Source organism: Dendrobates tinctorius, unplaced genomic scaffold (genome assembly GCF_039654945.1).
Source record: "Dendrobates tinctorius isolate UK_male_01 unplaced genomic scaffold, ASM3965494v1 ptg000060l, whole genome shotgun sequence".
NCBI lineage: Eukaryota > Metazoa > Chordata > Amphibia > Anura > Dendrobatidae > Dendrobates > Dendrobates tinctorius.
This window is the reverse complement of record NW_027361728.1, coordinates 86,917,840-86,938,396: the sequence shown is the minus strand read 5'-3', so window position 1 is coordinate 86,938,396 and position 20,557 is coordinate 86,917,840. Positions and strand designations below refer to the sequence as shown.

Sequence of the window (20,557 nt, the reverse complement as noted above, 5' to 3'; positions counted from 1 at the left end):
TTATAGGAGTCTTAAAGGGGTTTTCCACTTTTTGGAAAACCTCTTTCTTCTGGCAGGAGTTTGTTTTTTAAAAAGTTTTCTGCTGCTGGTTCAAGTGGCTGTTATCGTCCATGAGCTGAGATTACTTTGCCAGTGCTGCAGCCAATAAGTGAGTATCTGAGTTGACAGCACAAGCTGCTCAGAGCTATCAGTAAGCACTACAAACAATAAAAGACCCTGGGATCAGTTTCAGAGAGTCAGTGCCAGGCCCAGGGAGGGAGGGTGAGTAAAGCACTGTTTGATTTTTAAAATCAACTGCACCAAGGGGATAGTGGTTTTCCGAAACTGGAAAAACCCTTTAAAGCTGCAATCAGCTGACCACTAACATAATGTTTTGGAATACGCATGTGTTCCAAATCTTTATTTCCTGTCAGGCTATCACTAGCTGAAAAACTATAGTATGGCCTAAAACTCATGGGCTACAATAAACAATATTATTGCACTTGCTAATTGACAGAAGAAGCCCGCTCCCGCTGTCAACCTCCAGTCACTACTGATCAGAGGAGTCAGAAATTTATGTGATCTTGGTCATACAGCTTGCCAATCAGGACTGACATCAAGCTATTGGTGACAACTTGTGCACTCACTTGAGAACACATATACATCATGAAGTCTTTATACAAAGCAATCTATAACATACTTGCATGTCATGGCATGTTATGAAATTAGCTATTTATTAATACTGTATGTTCCATATAGACCCTTTATTCTGTGATTACACATTCTGTATATACAAAGGGTTAGACGATAAAATTCCAGGACCCTACCGCCACCACCAAGAGGAGTTTAGAAGTTTACTGAATATTATGTTACATTGAATTGATGTTTCTTTTCTGACATTTTTTAAAAATGTTATATCAATCTTACCATCTGTCACCAATCTCGATCCAACATTACTTTGGTTACTGCTGGTCTCTACACTCTGGTCCATCTAAAAAAAAATAGAAAATGGCAACTCAGTTAAATACTAGCTGACTGGCCTGAGCCAGTGATTGGCTGCAGCTGCTAGTATATTCCTGCATTGGGATGACAGTGCTGCAGCAAGTAATCAAGAGCGATGACTGAACCACCAGTATCCAGAAATACAAAAGTGTAAATTAAGAGAAATATCACTTTATTTCGTCCATCAGGTTAAAGGTGGAAGTAATGTTTAATTTTATGTGGCCTTCCTCAAGCACGCCAAAAATTAAACACACAATAGCTTTTATTAACCTCTGATGCACTAAACTGCTACAAATAATAAATTACCTAAAGTGGCTTAGACACAAGCGCTTCTAACTTAAAAAAAATTGCATTTATTTAGTCTTGGGTATCTCCTTTAACACCGGAACATTTTGGGTGTATACTTCCTAGCTCCAGCACAAACCTTCAAAAAGGAAAAGTTATTTTGCTGCAAGCCCGCGGTTCTCATTTTCTGCTTGAAGTTTCACCCTTTGTAGTAAAGAACCTCTAAATAATAATTTGTAACTCATTCCCACATGCCTAGACCATTTAGAAAGTGATCATACCGTGGATTTAACTTCCCTACTGCTAAGACCATTTAGCATGAAGTAAAATCACAGATACTTAATTCATGTATCTAACTTTGACTTGATTATGCAAGTGGAACAAAATGTCACAAAGATTCACCATGAATTCATTTAGAGTTTCAATTAGCGTTTCAATGTACATTTATTCTTTTCAGTCTTAGAGCCCATTAAAGAAACCAATCTATTCAATCGGGGGGCTATCAATCCAAATATCTAATAGCTTTTGGCTTTGTAATGTATCAGATAGTATGGAATGAATAATTTACCTTATTGATGGCTCTCTTGGCTTAGAGAAAAGTTTTTCACTAAAAGACGATTTCATCTTCTGATTGTCTGGAGGCAATTCTTGCTGTGTGAGAAAATGGGATTGGCATTGATACTAATTGTATATGCCACAAGTGTCATTGCTGATACCTGTTGTAAAAACAGGGTTTCTCAGGAATATGGTTACATTCATTGTCTAATTGCTGTTTCCTGGACTTGTCAACCTGCAGCATTCCTGAAGAAGACGCAGCTAAGTGACCTTGATGTATAGTATTTACTGTGTAGCCACACACAAAAATTCAATCTTCCTGAGTATTCAGTGTAACTAAAAGAAGTGGACCTCCATAGTTTATTTTGCTCAGTTTAATGGCTTCATACTGTCAATGATTTGATATGTAAAAGGGGCATTCGATAACTTTAGAGCATCAAAATTAAAATGGTAAAAATTGAAATGGAAAAAACTGAAATATGTATTAGCTTTTGTGTTATGGCCCAACATATACATGCTATCAGGACAAAAGAGTATCAGAACATCATTGAGCTATACTGCTTTATTCCGATCCTAAATTCTCATTAACAATTGATTTAAAGGGGTACTCCAGGGAGATAAAAAATATTCTAATGGCCCAGCCTTTATAAACAATAAAGGTACCATGAACAGTGCTGTTTGTAACCCTTTGAGTACCTGTAATTCTGTGTGACATTGGAGCTGCTTCTCTTTGCTACCTCTCCATTTTGGGACATTACATCAAAGATCAGGAGGTGTGACCTGCTCCTTGCTTCTAGGAGCAGCAGCCAGTCCCTTGATAATGCTTTGTGAAAACATGAAGGTCACTGAGTGCTCTAACCCACTGGGCTGAGACCACATGAACCAGGACTCATCCCACTGAACGCCCACTCTCCTTTTCCCATGGGCATAATACAACTCAGACAACACAGAGTGAGGATAAAACAGAGTGGCAATACTTTATTGAACCACCAACAGACAAAAACATATAGAACAGTCCCAGAAAAATACCAAAGATGGTGCAAAATTAGTCTTACCCTTCCTCTGGCTCGCTGGGATTAGTGAAACTACGACATTGGGGTTTCCAGGGCCAACTACCTCAACCTGTGGCACCCTGCTCTTGGTGGGCACCCACAGAGAGAAGGTAAAGACAAGCTTAGGAAGTTGACAGTCTATTGAAGAATGTGGCCAGGTGATCGAATGGTCCCAACTTGGCTTCTCAGGCCATGTGCAGACGTTGCATATTTTTGGTCTCATTTTTCTGCACAAAAACTGCAGCTGCTGGCAGAAAACGCATGGTGGAATGTCTGCGGTTTTGATGCGGTTTTATAGCGTGTTTGATGCGTTTTTCAAACAATTTTCCATGCATTTTCTATGCTGATTTCATGCATATTTTGTGCGGTTTTGCTTGAGTTTTTCTACCTGATTTGTCTGCCTTTTTTGAAAGCAAAAATAAAGAGAAGAAACTTCAAAATAGAAAAAAAAATGATGTCACTTCCTAGTCCAACCTCTTTCTCCATTTTGGATTCGGCACACTTTCGTAATCATGACTGCTAACATTGAAAATGATCGGAGTGAACAACGAAGCCCACAGCATGGCGAAGAACATGGTGAAACTAATGTATGGCTACGCAGGCCACAACGCCTCCAAGCTTTGGGAGTATTGCTTAATTATCTGAATCAGCAAAGACTCCAGGTAAGCAACACTGTATGTAAAAATATTGTTTGTGAGTCCTCATCACACATAGTGAGATGGCTAGCCACATCGCTGAAACATCACAGCTGTTGTGACGCAACAGCGAACTCGCCAGCAATCTTGCTAGATGTGACGGATATGGGCGACCGTCCCCCTGCTGGATATTGCGGATTGAGCTTCAATGTCCTGTCCATTTTTTGATCGCTGTTGTTCAGCTGGCCTCATGCATTGCTATGTTTGCTGCCAATGAGCCACTGCGATGGTGACACAGAAGTCAAGGACGCAGGCGGGAGTCGTCAGATTAGCTGCTGTGTGACAAGGTCCCAATGACCGCTGAGGTTACGGCTTGCCATATAGTTGCTGTGTAATTGAATTGATCTGCCTGTTTGACAGCTAGTGACCATGTAGCGATATACCACCCATCTTTTGGTCACATCGTTTTCGTCAGCGCTGGAGCGTCGCAGACTGTAACGGGACCTTAACCCAGATTTTTTTTTCTTACTTGCAGGCCAGAAAGAAAACCAGAAGAATGTGGGTCCACCCCATTGTGGCAGAATGTACAGGAAAGGGTCACTTTCGTGTGCTATACCAATATTTGAAAAGGTAAGTTACCCATATGTGACGTGAATTTGTTATGTATAACTTTGGTAAGTACAATAAATCTGTATCTGATGTAACGTAATATTTTTTTAAACAGATATCCCGAGAAATTTGTGTCCTTTTGCCGGCTCACCATCCCGACACTTGACCGGCTACTGAGCATAATGGGAGAATGGGAGACCTTACGTATATGGACACAGTGATGAGGAAGTCCATCTCTGCTGAGGAAAGGCTGCTCATCACCTTGCGGTAAGTATACTGTTTCATTTTTGTGTATTTTTGGCGTCCTAGGCCTTTTCATCCTGTTAGTGTCTCTGGTACATGTGGTCACACTTTTCACATGTCCTGGAGACACTGCAGTGTTTCCAGCTTTTAGTGGCATTCATATCTAAATAACTTTTTTTTTTTCATTTACAGATATTTGGCCACATGAGAGAGCTATTCATCCCTACACCTCCAATTTAGAGTTGGTAAATCCACCATCTCTCAAATTGTGAGGTGCACATGTAATGTGATCTGGCAGAAATTGCAGCCCATGGTGATGCCTTCCCCAACCAAGGAGACTTGGCTGCAGGTCGCAGCAGGCTTTCAGGCTGTGGCCAATTTCCCAAACTGCATAGGTGCAGTAGATGGTAAACATGTAGGAGTGCAGAAGCCACCACTATCAGGATCACGCTTCTTTAATTATAAGAAGTATTTTTCTGTGGTCCTGATGGCGGTGGCTGATGCACATTACAAATTTGTTGCCATCGACGTTGGTGCCTATGGTAGTACTGGGGATTCTCGGGTGTTGCGAACGTCATAGATTGGTCAGCAAATTCTTCAAGATGGCGGAACGCTCCCAGCCCCAAGACCTTTGCCGGGTTCCACACATCCAGTGCCCTTTGTGATGGTATCGGATGAGGCCTTTCCCTTAATGATCACCCTGCTGCGCCCATACCCACGGAGGGGACTGAATGCCCGGCGGAGGATTTTTAATTATCGGCTGAGTCGTGCACGCAGATATGTGGAATGCACCTTCGGGATCATGTGTAGTCAGTGGAGGATCTTTCACACTGCCATCCAGTTGGATACTGACACCGGTGACACTGTGATTAAGGCATGCTGTGTACTCCACAACTATGCCTGGGAGTACAGCACTGACATAGATGTGGAGTACCAGCAGCCAGTAATTAATCCAGTGACCAACGTCTGTCAGGGAAGGCCATCAAACAGCGATGTGAGTGTGAGAGAAGCCTTCACTGAATATTTCATGAGTCCTGAAGGTGCCGTGCACTGGCAATACTCCTGTGTCGGTGAAGCGCAGCCGGATCAGCAGAGGAGGGAAGAAAACTGATGTGAAGACAAAGACAATTGCAACAAATTAGAGTTTCTGTATCCCAAAAACAATGTTATATACCCCTTATGATATTTTTCCACAAATAATAATAAAAGAAATTGAAAATATGAATTTATTAGAAAACCAATAAAGACTTTATGACCAACATAGTCTTTTTTTTTTTTAAATTATATAATCTTTAAACAACAAAGAAAAAGTGCAACAAACACGAGGGTTGTCCAAATATGGCATCCCAAACCGGTGTCAGCAGGTCTCTTGTCAGCAACGCAGAACTTGTGAATTTAATGGAGGACTTTGTCATCCAGGACCTGTTTTATGCCCTCAACTAGTTGAGCAAGATGTAATCTGGGTTGTAAGTCATGTGTTCCGAGTTAACATCTCCATAATAGGAATAGTTATTGGGAGGACGATGATATTGTTGGTCATCACGCTGTTGTGGTGGTGGTGGTGGCATTGGTGGTTGTGGAGGCGGCAATGGTGGTGGTGGACGCCTTGCACGAACACTTTGTGTGGCCCCCATTACAATATCAGCTAAAGGTGCAATCGGCGAAGGGTCTTCAAATTCTGACAATATTGCATTAACTATTGTCATAAACTTAGTCTGCCTTTCCGCTGACAGTAACCAAGCTTTGCTGGCACCAAAAAAATCCAAGTGATCTTCCCTGGAAGATTTATTTATTAGATCTATGGTGTCATTAACGCTTTTTGTAGTCTGATCCATTTTTTTTTGCCTTTGCTTTTATTGGCCAGTGGCTCGGTTACTGTCAACGGATTGGCAGCTGGTTGACTGTTTGGGGCAGGAGTATTTTGGTTCTCTGAACAAGATGCCGTCCCTGAGGAAGACGCATCCGACGCTACACCTGATGTACTTGTAGACTCAAGTTCACAGAATGAAGACCCGTCCATTGAATCTGTGGATCCTGTGGCCTCTTGGCTGGCATCTTCAGGAGGAGGCGAAATGTTGCCATCAGTGCTGTGATAGAAAAAAAAACAGACTTTTCAGTGATAATTCTAATTTTAGTCATCATAACAACATTGAAATTATATCTAAATATTCACCTACTCAAAGTCCTGCTGGTTAGCAAGAAACACATGTCTTGATACAGGCTGAATTTAATTTTGGCCGGTGAAGACCCACTGGTGCCAATCTTAGATTGGATTTTTTGAAACCGATCTCTCACCGATCTCCAGCGTTGCTTCACATCACGAGCTAAAATTGAAAGAACAAACACATTATGATCCGTGCAATACGTTGAAAAATGACGATTTGGTCTGTCTAACCAACATACAAAAAATTACTTACTAATTTTCTGCTGCAGGGCACCGGTGTACCCATCAAATTCCGAATACAGCTGACGGCAGATTCTGGACCAACACATATCACGTGTATACTTGTCTTTGTAGGCCTCATCGGCCGGGTCCCAGATAGCAGGCATGTCTCTTATCTGTAATGGATAAGAATATGTTATTTATATCTTCATATTTAGTTTGTTAGCATACACAAAATGTCATACACACACACACACTCACGTACACACACTTCCCTCACCATGTGATAGCATCGGGCACACCTATCCGTCAACTCCTGGACAGTCTGAGTTGCAACGTAAAATTGGTGGATGGAGCAAGACATGATGTCCCAGGGTGTCAATCGGATTATGGGGAATGGACAGTCCAGGCCATGGCTTAACTGCCATCATCTATCAGGAACTGCTGACACACTCCACCCACATGAGGTCTGCCATTGTGGAACCTAGGGCCAACTGCACCTGGAGGGCTGTGTGGCCCGACCAAGAAAAACCACCCCACACCATTACTGACCCAGTGCCAAACATGTCATGCTTTAGGATGCTGCAGGCAACAGATCACTCTGTATGTTGTCTCCACACTCTGTCATGTATGTCACATGTGCAGAGTGTGAGCCTGGTGCCTGCGCCATCCTTCAGCATGACTGTTTTAGCAGTGGGTTATTAATAATGGTGTGGGCTGGTTTTTATTTTGAGGGCCATGCGTAGTATTGAACTGAAACACATGCATGGAGGCAACACACAATACTAAGGTGAATTAGAACTAGATTCCACATTCCTTTGTGTTTTTTTAAATCCAAATACAGGCCTCCATTGGTTTCCAAATTTGATCGCTATGGATGTTTTTTTTAAAACAGCTGGGGGGTTGATATTCAAAGCCTGGGAAGATTATCCCCTTTCCCAGGATACCAAAAAACAGTCCACATTTACTTGATTTACCATTCTGCACTTGAACAAAATGGCGTGAGCCATCGCCATTTTGTTCAAGTCCAGAACGGCAAAGCCAGTAACTGGGGCTCGATTTTTGGTATCCTGGGAAGGGGATAATCTTCCCAGGCTTTGAATATAAACCCGCCGCTGTCATCTGAGCCTTTGATGGCTAATAGAATATGTGGCCCCCCACCCAAAAAAAATCACGTGGGGTCCCCATATATTTTGTTATTCATCAAAGGCTCTGCTGACAGCGGTGGGTTGATATTAATACCCTGGGAAGATTAACCTCTTCCCAGGCTACAAAAAAACAACACGTAGTTGCTGTTTGTCCCTGTCTGGACTTGAAAAAAAATGGCGTGGGCTCCCACCCAATTTTCAAGTCCAGAGAGGAAAAGCAAGCAAGTGTGTGCTGATTTTTTGTAGCCTGGGAAGAGTTTCATCTTCCCAGGCTATGAATATCAACCCGCCGCTGTCAGCAGAGCCTTTCATGGCTATTCCAATAGGGGGACCCCCCCAAAAAAAATGACGTGGGGTCCCCCTATATTTTTTAGCCAGAAAGGCTATGCCGACAGCTGTGGGCTGATATTCATAGCCGAGGAAGGGGCCATGGATATTGACCCCCCCGGCTACAAATATCAGCACGCATCCGCCCCAGAAATGGCGCATCTATCAGATGCGCCAATTCCGGCACTTAGCCCCTTTCTTCCCACATCCCGCACCGTGGCAGCGGGATGTGGGGTAATAAAGGGTTAATGTCACCTTTGATTGACAGGTGACATTAAGCCGGGTTAATAATGGAGAGGCGTCAAGAAGACGCCGATCCATTATTAATCCTATAGTTTAATATGAAAAACAAAACACACAGAAAATTTTTTTTAATGTTCTTCATTTAACCATACTTACCCATAAAAAACCATAACCTGTAAAAAAAATAAAATAAAAAAACACTAAAATACCAACCAGTCCGACGCAATCCATTTAAAATCGAGTGTCCCACGTCGATCTCTAGTGGTGATCAGTCACATCAGTAGTTGTGACTGCTCTCCACGGGTTAAAAAGTCACACTGACAGGAGAAAGTTCCTGCAGTGTGACTGCGCATACGTGAAAGTGAGTTAACCGGAGTTCAATGAACTCCGGGACTCACTTTACGGCAATAACGACAGGTCAATTACCGTAAAGTGAGCTCCCGGGCCGTAAAGTGAGCTCCCGGACCGTAAAGTGAGGTCCCGGAGTTCATTGAACCGCCGGGAACCCACCGCCGACCAGCGCACACTGCAGGAGCAATTTAACTCTTGCAGTGCATCACCGGAGGACATCGTGGGACAGAACCTTTTTTTTTTGTTGTATTTTTTTTTTTTTACATTTTAATGGGATACCAGTGAGGGAAGGCTTCGGGCAGGCGAAAGTGGTATGTGGTAAGTATGTGTACATGTTGTGTGTTGTATGTACTGTTTGTTACATGTGTTTTTTTTTTAACCCATTGTGGTCATCCGCCTGACGATGGGAAAACTCTCCCATCATATTTGGATGGGAGAGCTGTCCTATCCGACGAATGACCACAATCTGTCACTACAGACACACAGACTGACGCACAGACTGACACACACACAGACTGACACACATAGACATAACTTACCAACTCAACCATGCGCCTCACATCCATCCCCATACGACGGTACGACTCCATTTTATTTTCATACAGCATACACTTCCTCCTTCCTGTTCCGTCACTTCCCTTTCCTGTGTTTTTGGATAGCAAATCAGCAGCAAAACCACAGATCTTTCTTTGATCAGCGGTTTTGCTGCGGAATTGAAAGATAGAATGGGAGTCTATGGGTGCAGAACCGCAGTGGAACCGCAGAAAAGAAGTGACATGCTGCGGAAAATAAACCGCTACGTTTCTGTGCGTTTTTTTCCGCAGCATGTGCACATCAAGTCTGCGGATCCCATAGACTCCCATTATAGGTGCACTACACTGCGGATTTTAGGCTATTCCGCGCGGTACAAACCGCGGCGGAACCGCAATTAAATCCGCAACGTCTGCACATGGCCTCAAACATCTCCATGGTGCCAGATGACCGAAGGGTAAAAATTCTGGTTTCCCAAATGTACCCATGGGTTCCAGGTGATGGGAGGATCCCAACCTGGTTTCCTCAAACATCTCCATGGGCTCCAGATGACCGGCGGATCACAACCTCTATTCTCTGAACATCTCCATGGAGCCAAGGGACTGCATGGTCCCAACCTGGCTTCTCCAAGCGTATTCATGGGGGCCAGTGTAATGGATCGCACAGGGGAAGGGGGTGTTGACTTTGCTCATCTCGGTGGAGGGGAGAGAAGGACCCAGCAGGAATTAACTCTCTGGGGCCACCACTTGCCCTAGGTCAATCAGGGAACTGCATCGAGAGCAAATAGTCGCTGGAAAGGCTTCCCTTATAGGAACAAGTTATTGAGTCGCTTCCAGTAAGGGGGATATATATCACCAGTCCAGGCTTGGGATATATACAGTATATATAAACCTCCCGGCCAGAGTTTCTCACTAAAACAACACTGTATGCTGCCACCAGTTCCTCGTTCGAAATAAGCCCCATCCAATATCAGGCTTATATTAGATCAGAAACCAAGCTGGGTACCGTATCATAACCAAGGGAGCATGCGGATGTGGGGATTCATGTATCGAGATTAAAGTGCAGCCCAAAATTAATTTAATATTTAATCACCAAAAAGGCACACTAGAAATATACAGGCATTTATTTACAGAACAATATACAGGTATACAGTCAAGAGTGTAGCACAAGGATAGGGTACAGATAGGTTGCAATTACTGTGTTATGTAGCAAGTGACCACAGGGAGGCACTGATGGATCACATGTCCAAATCTTAGTTATGGGCTTTCCTTGCCGCATCAGCTAATGGATCCTCCTGCCAGTAGAAAACTAAGTTCAAATTTAGGAGCTGACTCTTATCTCCTAGGCTGCTCCCTCCCACACTCTGCAACCACCCCTGGGCTGGGCTGCCTTCCTTCTCTCATATCTAAGAGTATGATTTTCCAGGCAGAACCATGGATGGCCCATAACTTTCCGCCCGTAGCTCCAGATGGGTCGGTGGCGCCGCTACTGGGTTCCATAGTATTTTATCTGTGCATGCAGACCAAATTTGGCTACTGTATTTAACTCCTGGTAGCTATGCTGTAAAACTCAAAATGCAGGGCTCTGTAGGTGGCTAAATGGTATGGGCGTGTGGGGAAAGGAATGTCAATTCCGATTATGTGCTCAGCTAGTCTCTTGCTATGCTGTAAAACTCCATAATGCAGGGCTCTGGAGGTGGCTAAATGGTATGGGCGTGTGAGTAAAGGAATGCCGATTCCGATTATGTGCTCGGCTAGTCTCAGAGATATTGCATTGTTATTATAGGTCATTTTCCATATTGAATACCTCAAGACTTGCTGTGGTGCTACAATGTCTCCATGTGCTTGAGTCCGACAAAGAATCCAGTTTGGCTGGTCCTGCAGGAGAGTTCACACCCCTGTGCTAACTGCTGGACGCAGGATATATGTCCACCCTGGAGAGAGCTTCAAACTAGCGTTAATTAAAGAAAAACATTGATCCTGGGGAATGAATGTCAAGGGAGGGTGCTGAGTGGTATGAAGCAAGTATTTTTGGGCCAAACTGTATTTTGATGGGGAATTCCATCAGAAATCAAAATGATATAATTTAGAAGAACACCAATGTGGCTAAATAAGGATGTAAAAATGGCAATAAATAACAAGAATAAGGCATTTAGGAAGCTAAAACAAGAAGGCAATGAAGAAGCATTAAAAAGTTATAGAGAAAAAAATAAAATGTGTAAAAAACTAATACATTTAGCAAAAGTGGAAACTGAGAGACTCATTGCTAAGGAAAGTAAAACAAACCCTAAACTATTCTTTAATTATATAAACAGTAAAAAGATTAAAATTGATGATGTCGGCCCTTTAAAGAACAATGAGGGTGAAATCATAGAGAGCGATGTGGGAAAAGCAAATGTTTTAAATACTTTTTTCTCAACAGTGTTCACACAGGAAAAGGATTTGCCAGGGGAAATGCAGAGTGATAATGTAAACTCCCCATTAAGTATTACCTGCCTAACCCAGGAAGAAGTGCAGCACCTCCTTAGTAAAATTAAAATTGACAAGTCACCAGGCCCTGATGGCATTCACCCTCGGGTATTAACTGAGTTAAGTAATCTGATAGACAGGCCTCTATTCCTTATATTTAAAGACTCTATAGAAAGAGGGTCTGTTCCTTTTGATTGGCGGCAAGCAAATGTGGTACCAATATTCAAAAAGGGGTGTAAAAGGGAACCTGGAAACTATAGGCCGGTAAGCTTAACATCTGATGTGGGTAACATTTTTGAAGGGTTTCTAAGGGATACCATTATGGAATATCTCAATGTTAATAAATGTTTAACTCCATATCAACATGGATTTATGAAGGATCGCTCCTGTCAAACTAACCTGATCAGCTTCTATGAGGATGTAAGCTCTCAAATGGACCAAGGAGAATCATTGGATGTCATTTATCTCGACTTCTCTAAAGCATTTGACACTGTCCCACATAAAAGATTGGCAAGTAAGATGAGAAAGCTTGGGCTAGGGGAAAATGTGTGTAGATGGGTAGGTAGCTGGCTTAGTGATAGAAAACAAAGAGTGGTTATTAATGGTGCATACTCAGATTGGGCCAGGGTTACTAGTGGGGTACCAAAGGGTTCTGTATTGGGCCCCCTACTATTTAATATGTTTATTTATGATCTAGTGGATGGCTTACACAGTAAAATATCAGTATTTGCAGATGATACAAAACTATGTAAGGTAGTTAACACAAAGGAGGACAGTTTGCAACTACAGACAGATTTGAGTAAATTGGAGAATTGGGCTGAAAAATGGCAAATGAGGTTTAACACAGATAAATGTAAGGTTATGCACATGGGAAGGAGAAACAGATGCTATAATTACTTACTAAATGGGAAACTGCTGGGGAAATCTGACATGGAAAAAGACTTAGGCATCTTAGTCAATAAGAAGCTAAATTGGAGTGCCCAGTGTCAGGCAGCTGCCACCAAAGCAAATAGGGTCATGGGATGCATTAGAAGAGGTCTGGGGACACGAGATGAAAACATAATTCTCCCACTGTACAAATCACTCGTCAGACCACACTTGGAGTATTGTGTGCAATTTTGGACGCCGGTGCTCAAGAAAGACATTGCTAAACTTGAAAGGGTTCAAAGGCGAGCTACTAAAATGATAAATGGAGTTGGTTCACTACAATACCCAGAAAGGTTATCAAAATTAGGTCTATTTACTCTAGAAAAGAGAAGACTTAGGGGAGACATAATATATATGTACAAGTATATCAGAGGGCAATACAGAGATCTCTCCAATGAACTGTTTGTACCAAGGACTGTGACAAGAACAAGGGGGCAATCTCTTCGTTTGGAGGAAAGACAATTTCTGCACCAGCATAGAAGAGAGTTCTTCACGGTAAGAGCAGTGAGGCTCTGGAATTCTCTTTCTGAGGAAGTGGTGATGGCCAACTCACTGAATGAATTTAAGAAAGGAATGGATGCTTTTCTTGTGAGTAACAGTATAGAAGGTTACGAATAAGAGAATATTATAGGTAGATGGTTGACCCAGCTTAGGGGAAGGAATTTTTTTCCCTATGGAGAAAATTGGCTTCTACTCTCTGGGTTTTTTGCCTTTCCCAGGATCACCAATGCAGAACAGCTGCACTAAAAATAGGCTGAACTAGATGGACATAAGGTCTTCCTTCAGCCTTCAAAACTATGTTACTATGTTACTATGTTAGAAATCATTTTCCCATATCTCACAGTCAGTGATAGTCAAAGGAGCAGATCTGTATTCTTTCAGCTGGGGCCCTGGTCCCCTAAGCTGACATCCTGTAGAATGTCAAATCTTGATCCCTCTTGATCCATGTTGTCCTGGTATAGGGTTCTTTTATGTCGTCATGGTGTCCTGGGTGGTGTTCTGTCAAGTCTCACTTGATACAGAGGCATGTCCCCCTTATATAGTTCACAACTGTCTTTCAAGCCATCATCCACAGGTCAAAGGGAAGGTGTGATAAGATTATCTCGCTGTCATGGGTGCGTCAGAGGCTGCAGACCCTTGATGTGCATCTGACTGCAGAAGGTATCAGCAGTTTGCTTTGCAGACTTCTTCCTAGGCCTTCTGACTTTAGGACCCTGTGGCAACTTCCCCCAGCTCTAGTTGACACTCCTGGACCGTGGTGTATTTAACTCCCAGTTTGCCACTGTAAGAGGTGGTTGGTATTTTTATTTCCTGATCCCTGTTGCAGCTTGGAGCTATTGCAGTCAGCTATCTTCCTCCTTGGTGTTGCTAGAGGCCATCTGTGTTTCTCTCTGAGTCTACTCAAGCTAAGTGATCCCCCTTGATTGTGTGTCACATCTGTCTTTAGTGGTAGTGGGGATTGAATAGTGACATCCTGTCCTTCCCGATGCAGGGATTATCACGAGGGTCAGGCAGGGATTAGGTATCCTGCTCGGCGATCGGTGCATTACCTATATAGGGATGATAGGGCAGACAGGGTAACATTAGATCTGTCTAGGGGTCTCCACTCACCCCATACCTAGTGTTTGGTTCCCTTTCCCTTATCCCTTTGTGATGCACTTAGCCTTTCCTACACTGTGCATGACACTCGCATTGTTTGAGTATTTAATCAATCTGAATAGTTCACCTTTCTCTGTTTCTCAGGTCAGCAAACTAGCTGGCCTGGTACAATGTGTAATCAACAAATTAACAAACATCAATTGTTTAATTACCCTATGTCCCTGTCCCTCAAAGATAGCAAACAATGAGATGCAGCAAACAGCAAATCAAAGTCAATATCCAGACTCATATGAACAATAGTCAGTGTTTCTTGACCAACCAAAGAAAAACATACATTCAATAGTCAACATAGAAATAATAGCCTATGTCTCATGGCCTACTGAACATAGACATCTGGATAATTAAGATTAAATGTGTTGTCACAGTCTCCTTCACTGCAGTCAGAGGTGAGGGGGCTGGTGGGGGCGTGGTCTGCTCCTGGTTTCTTGTAGCTGCAACCCACCCCTTGATAATGTCTCCTTGTCTGCAGTTCAAGATAGGGGGGCATGGCAGGGCATGGCCTGCTCCCTGCTACTAGCCCTGCATACAAGGATACATTATCAGGGAGCTGGCTGCTGCTACTAGAAGCAGTGAGCAGGGCACACCTGTTAATCTGTGTGCCATAATGGTGGGGGGAGGGCAGTGAGTAGCAGCTCCTGTGTCATACGGAATTACAGGTACTCAGAGGGTTACAAACAGCATTGTTCATGTTATCTTTAATATTTATGAAGGCTGGTCCATTAGAATAATTTTTAGAATTTAGAATAATTTTTTTATCTCCCCTGAGTAACCCTTTAATTCATCGTTATTCATTAACAAGATTTGAATGTCCCAAAACATTTTTTAAGTTTAACCAGTGATTTGAATAATGAATTACTATACAAAATACCATATGTTAGCATTGGAAACTGTCCCCATGTCTGATATTGTAGGCTTTAAGCATTTGTAGGGAAAACTTAAGGGTTAGAATTTCATAATATCTACTTACATATGTGTATGTGCATATTGATTATAGTGCTATGACTTTAAAACATTTTTTTATAGAATGATGAAACATTTATTAGCTTTGCCTTGCAAATTCCTTTCTTATAGAGCAGGTCACAAATCGCCAGTTTTACTCTTGTTATTTATATTGCTTTTCATTTATTCCTGCTGCTATTTGCTTTGTTTGTTTGTTTTGTCTTTTTTATAAACCTGTCACTAAAGATGAGTAAAGAAAAATCGAGAGAAATTTAATTCTTCTCAAATTATACAAAAACTTGCATTTGCTAAAATGTGGATTATTTGCAATTTGTTTCTGCATGAAAATTGTAAAATCTGAATTGGAAAAGGCCTTCAAAATGTAGAAATACTCATCTTTCGAGCCCCTGCACATCACCATCCTCGCCACATCTTCACATCACTTGCTCACCAGCTGAAATCCCCAGACCTCTCACGCTGGGTGGGGACTTTTGGCTTTGTTGAGGGTCCAAGATGGTTCTGTGAAAGACCCCACCAATGCCGGAAGTCCTGGCTCAGTGTGGGATTTCAGCATGAGCACAGAAAATCCAAGGATGCGGTGGCTACTGGATGGATGACAGTGAGGAGCACAGGGGTCACAGAGTTGAGTGGAAAGTGAGTGTAAAGAATTTTATATCTTTTACATCTTACTTTTATTATGCTCTGGGGTCTGGAGTGCCATCAGGTGAATTTGAATTTGGTCTGATTCGCTCATATTAATCTGCAATATGGTTCCCAATAGGCATGAGTGTATCTTTTCAATTTCTAATTTGCCAGATTCACCAAGCTTTCAAAAGTAATTTGATTCATGGCAAGTTTATTTAATTTTTAAAAAGCCTCTAATTGCTGGGAAGATATGTGTATGGCACTCTGACTTCCCCCCTCGAGTCTATTAAACCAAACTTGAGCCCTGTATTGCAAACACTTTTTAATTACCTCAACCTCTCTGTTGAGGGGTAAAACGTATAGTAAGCGGTGGTAGCCTATTTAATCACACACAGCAGTTTAAATTTTCGTTGTCTGCTTATATTGTATAAGCAGTCCAAAAATTACCCTTTTGGGGGGGACAGATGCATGCCTTGTTATTGATTATATACAAGCACTGCAAATGGAAAAAAGCATGGCATTTTCATACAGTTGGGTGCAAAAGTTATTTCTGTGGGGACTTACCACTTTGATAAATGAAAAAGTGATAACTTTTTCACAAGCCATCCAAAAATTATCAATTTAATTAGAAGACAAAACAGGTTTACTGCTTGAATGTGAAGTTATTGTTTCTCAACTAGGATTGAAAAATGATCTCTTTTAGGAGCTTGCAACTGGTTTAATAATCACAAAATGATTAGGCAAATACAAAGGCTTTTTATCAAGCCATCCAAAAATCAATCCCTTTTTGTAGAAAGATTAAATAGGGGCATTGGGTTCAAAGTGAAGAAGCTATGGCAAGCCTTTTAAAAAATTAACCATATTTTGGAAGATGTTTCATGTTTTTGTATCCTCCAAATAATATATTTCCCAGTATAAGTAGTATTGTCTAGAACTATGAAACAAAGTGGGAAGCCAGGAGAAGTATGGCTGGTGTGACTTTTGAGTGAATTAGTACAGGGAAAATAAGGAGAAATCTGGCAGATTAGTACTAGCAACAATAGTACTACGGTGATGACATGAAGGGCAGGGAAAAAATGCCTAAGCTGCAAGGGCCACACATGCAAGGAAGTGATGACACTGCAGGGAGCATATAGTGTTCACTAGGTCATACGTGTGATTGGCAACCATCCACTGTGCAAAAGATTTGCTGATTTTCTTGGAGATATACGAATTCCACCACCCAAAAGAATTCCCAATAATTGTGGAAAAAAATCATAATGTTTTAAAAGAAAATTTCACTTAAGGACTCAAATATTTTGATGTGATAATTTTAAACTATTTTACTGAGCATTGTGTTACCAGAAAAATTCACCCCAGCTGCAGTCCCAATAAAAATGAACTTCCGCCAAAATTATAATAAAGAAAGTGAGTTAATTGTACTTTATATCTAAAAAATGATATATGTAACACATTACATTTTATTGCTGAAAACAATAATATTTTGTGCCCAAGATTGACATTAATGGCTTTATAGGACAATAAAAAATGCCACCTAGTTATCTTTCATTAAATCTGAGCACATGCAATTCTTTTTCAAAAGGCAGCACAATTCGGGTAGTCTGGCATCAATTTTGATGAACTTCGAATGTGGGTGCGGGATGGTTGCAAAATAGATGATCTTGAGAAGAGGAGAGAGGACAGATTAAGTCTTGCTCTTTTTGCTGTTCAGCCCATTATCTCCACATAAGCAGGTGATGCCATGTAGTTATGGATTGATATAGTTCCTAGTTGATATGTGTTAGGCTGTAAGCGGATTGGTCTTCCGGGAACAAAGAAAATAATTCCCATACATGAGATGTCCGCACATAGGACTCACTAACACCATGACCACCATCTGAGCATTCAGGCATGGTTAATCCAGCTACATGAACAACATTCAAGACATCACTTGCTCCATAGCTGACCGCATGAAGAGCATATTTTCCCTCAGGCATAGCTATAGCCATACAGTGTCAGCACTGTGTATTGCTGAAGCCAATAACCTGCTCCACTGATGATATCACCTCCTTGGTAGCTCTGTTTGGTTCACAGGTCTTGTACACCACAGAATAATCATTATTATCAATGTAATCACTGGTTCGGCTTACAAGTGCCTAAGTGTGGGAAATTGCCTGAGCGCCTTATCCTCCTGCTTGATTGGCACCTTGAAATTTGCTCTGGCTTAAAGGGCTATGGCCACTACCAGTGACCCTACCATCATGGCTCACAGAGCCAGCAACACAGCTTGCCATTAAAATGATGTTCTCCATCTCATACTGCCCCAATGTCATCTTAGAACAAAGGCTGGTTGTTCATCTTTTCCAAGAAATCAAATGGAATATCTTCTTCTAGTGTATTATGTTTCTTAGCCCCCAGGGTGCCATGGATTAGAGAACTATGAGGTATAACAAAAACAGCTATCATTAATAGAATGGAAATTCGGCTCTGCACAACATTAAGTGTTATCATGGCTGAGCATCTAGATTGAGTAAAATACTGACTCTAGCTGATGGTGTCATTGTCAGAGGCTACAAAATTCTACTGTGATTGATAAGCGTGATGGGACATATACTCCATTATGCCCTATGCTTCCTCCCAATCAATAAGTTTGCCAGGGGCAAATTATGACTTGCAATGCTACTACTACTCCCTGGATGGTTACTGCCAGCAGTGAGTGTAGTATTGCTTCTGCTAGCCATTAACATATTTTTATCTCTGATATTCGTTTCTTTCTATCACCCTACCATGTCTGTATGTCAAGCCACTTTTGGGTTTAGCATACATTTTTGACACAGGGATAACGTTGCCTAGTTTCTAAACCTTGTTGCCAAACCTAGCCAACCCCAGAAAAATATGACATCAACTAGAAAGGCTAGACACTGACAGGGTTTATGTGACAAAAAAAGGATAATTCAACTAAAGCCTGTCCATAATGTCAGTGTGGCATGTAAGTGATTGATTTGACAATTGAATCAAATGTGCCTAAAAAGACCGACACAGTTAAATGTCTCAATTTACTGTGATAATTTGTATACAAATTTTTGGAATAAAGCACATGAATTTCCCCAACTAAAAAGATCCGAGTAAAAACTAATGCCAAGAGTGTTAGGGACGGCGGAACACACTAATAATAATTAATAGGAAGTGCGTTCACCGCCCGGGGTCCACCGTGCAGAGGTGTTAAACTGCTGCTAGTAAGATGGCAGACGCCCAATATGGCGGTATAACGCGCACAGGTTCAACGTCACCCAATGTGCGCTGAGCGGACTCTGTTAGCTCACGGAGGTGCAGTAACATAAACATGAACACCGAGACTGTTAGACTCACAGGTCTCAGTGGAATTGCACGCATGGTATCCGGTCACAGGACATGGGCCCAAGACTGGGGTCGGTGTCCGTCTAGACCTACCGTGCGTGAGGCATCGCTACTGCGGACGCCGGTAAGTGCTGCTGACTGCGATAGTGCCATGTGAGACGTGGCACCACCGGACGCTAGTGTAGAGGTGCGGTTTGCACTGTGGCCTATGGCTTGCCTCTGACTGGCGCTGACTCTTTCTCTAGTTCCCTATCCACATGCGTAATATCAGAGGGAGGGGAATCATAATGAGTCAGTCACCAGAATCATACATCCATCACCATTCACACATATAGCAAGTAAAGTCTATACTAGCACATGGCCGAGTAGCCATGTGGACCGTTTATAGCTGTGCAGGACGTTCCAGATCTCTGGGATGGACCAATCAGATCAGGAGAAGGACCTGAGCACGTGACTCCTGATCTCCAATGGGAGATCGTCTCGTGAGCATGCCCAGTAGCATGACGAGAGGACTTAGCCACTGGAGTGGCTTGCTGCGGGGCAGCCTGCGCTGCTATTGCTGACCCAGAGGTGGCAGCAACAACCAGTCCTACAGAGCTGGTCTGAGCAGAGTGCCTGTAACGCCGAGATTGCTGTGCAGGTCCCTGAGCGGTTGATGGAGAATGGGAGGCTGCTAGATGCAAGGCTCTGGATTCCCGCTGTGTAGTCGCAGGAACCCGACGCTTAACATTACCCCCCCTCCCCTCTGAGCCTCGGTACGCTCAAACGCCGCAATCAGGAGCGGGTCATGAATGTTCTCCACTGGCTCCCAGGTCTGAGCCTCCGGACCATGACCCTTCCAGTCCACCAAATAAAATTTTTTGCCACGCACAATCCTGCGTCCCACAATGATATTGACTTCAAACTCATCCGAGGACAATTCTGATGTCCCGGCAGATGACTTGGAAAACCAAACCATGCAAACAGGCTTGAGAAGGGACACGTGGAAGACGTCAGAGATGGCCAAGTGTGGTGGAAGAGCCAGACGATAGACCACTGAGCTGATGCGCTCGAGGACTTTGAAGGGACCAATGTATCGTGGAGCGATCTTGGAGGACTCAGCCCGCAGCTTGATATTACGAGCAGAGAGCCACACCAAGTCGCCAGGGGCAAAAGTTGGAGCGGGACGCCGATGTGTGTCGACTGACGCTCTCATTCTCTCTTTAGAGGCACGAATAGCATCCTGGGTGCGATCCCAAAT

The 20,557-nt window shown here is 42.7% G+C and overlaps 1 long non-coding RNA gene across 1 annotated transcript in view; it reads right to left on the bottom strand.

Moving 5' to 3' along the window:
* Window positions 1-913: 913 nt before the first annotated feature.
* The window catches only part of LOC141092807 (uncharacterized), a 177,359-nt gene continuing 157,715 nt past the window's right edge, over window positions 914-20,557 (bottom strand). Inside the window, exon 3 of the long non-coding RNA XR_012232933.1 lies at window positions 914-970. This is a non-coding gene — a long non-coding RNA (uncharacterized lncRNA). The remainder of the gene's footprint in view (window positions 971-20,557) is intronic.